Below are 1,909 nucleotides of genomic sequence, written 5' to 3'. Positions count from 1 at the left end.
ATATCATCTATGATACAACATCCAAACAAGAATTTCATTGATCCCATTCCAGTGAAAATCCATAATCAGCCAGCTTACTGTGCCCATGTTGAAGAGGAAGCAGACGGAAAGCCTTGGTTTCATGATATTATGGAATATTTGGCAAAAGGAGAGTACCTGGAGCTTGCTAATCCTACTTAGAAACGCACACTTCGGAGATTGTCCAAAAATTTCTTTCACATCGAAGGAATCCTGTATAGGAGGACTCCCGATTAAAGATTATTAAGATGTGTCAACGCAAAGGAAGCATCTAGGCCACTAGAAGAAATTCATGCTGGGACCTGCGGTCCACATATGAACGGTTTTGTCTTAGCAAAGAAGATACTCCGGGCTGGTTACTTTTGGATGACTATGGAAACGGACTGCATCCAGTATATCCAAAAATGCCACCATTGTCAGATATATGCAGACATGATAAAGGCACCTCCAAGCGAGCTTAGCACAACAAGCTCACCGTGGCCGTTAGCCGCCTGGGGAATGGACGTTATTGGACAATCGAGCATGCCGCTTCTAATAGACACAGGTTTATCCTAGTATCCATCGACTACATCACCAAATGGGTCGAAGCAGCATCTTACAAAGTAGTGACTAAGAAAGTTGTGGCAGACTTTGTCCGCGACCGCATTGTTTGTCGATTCGGAATTCCAGAGTCAATCATTACTGATAATGGCTCCAACCTCAATAGTGACTTGATGAAAGCTATGTGCGAAACTTTCAAGATCAAACACAAGAATTCCACAGCTTACATGCCTCAGATGAATGGAGCTGTAGAAGCCGCCAATAAGAATATCAAGAAGATATTGAGGAAAATGATAAAGAATCACAGACAGTGGCACAAGAAGTTATCATTTGCTCTACTGGGGTATCGCACCACAGTACGCACATCAACCGGGGCAACCCCCTATATGTTGGTTTACGAGATAGAGGCTGTCATTCCTGCTGAGGTGGAAATTCCTTCCTTTAGGATCATACAAGAAGTTGAGCTCGAAAACGCAGAGTGGGTAAAAAGTCATTATAAGCAACTAGCCCTTATAAATGGAAAGAGAATGAATGGAGTCTTCCATGGTCAACTCTATCAGAACAGAATGTCCAGAGCCTTCAACAAAAGAGTCAAGCCAAGACAGTTTGCACCGGGACAACTAGTGTTAAAAATAAATTCCCGCATCAAGATGAAGCCAAAGGGAAGTTCTCTCCCAACTGGTAGGGTCCATACATGGTTCACCAGTTTTTGACAGGAGGAGCCCTCATACTTGCAGAAATGGACGGAGAAGTTTGGCCAAAGCCGATCAATTCAGATGCAGTCAAGCGTTACTATGTGTAATCTTTATACTTTCCTTATATGATGTAAATTGAACTACGCCTGACCTGATTTCCGTTTAAGAGGGGATACATAGGTAGCCCTATAGGTTCGGTCATAATTCAATAAAATTTCATTTCCCCCCGCAATTGGAAACTGAGGCAGAATTTTAAGGAGGACCCTCAAAATTCTGAAGTAATTTCAACCGATCGCCACACGATGAATGGTCAGAGACATCAACCCATCAAATTGAGGCAGAATTTTGAGGAGGACCCTCAAAATTCCGTAGCATGATAGGTTGCAATATCATGAACTACGTCACAATCGTCGGTTCATCTAAAAGTTATTTTTTAAATTTATGTCATACTTTTACAAAATCATGCATGTTATTATTGAAACTACTTTGTTTAGCAATGCTACCCCAATAACACAGACAGTATCACCAGATCAAAGCCGAACGAGTCAAGCAAAAGCCAGCAGGGATATGAACTAACCTTCCCCTTACAAAACTCACGATTTTTCTTTGGATGTAGGCACTAGGATTGCAAAATCATTAAACATACTATACGCCCA

This window comes from Nicotiana tabacum, chromosome 22, assembly GCF_000715075.1.
Source record: "Nicotiana tabacum cultivar K326 chromosome 22, ASM71507v2, whole genome shotgun sequence".
NCBI lineage: Eukaryota > Viridiplantae > Streptophyta > Magnoliopsida > Solanales > Solanaceae > Nicotiana > Nicotiana tabacum.
The sequence above is the reverse complement of the archived record's forward strand: the minus strand, read 5'-3'. Positions refer to the sequence as shown.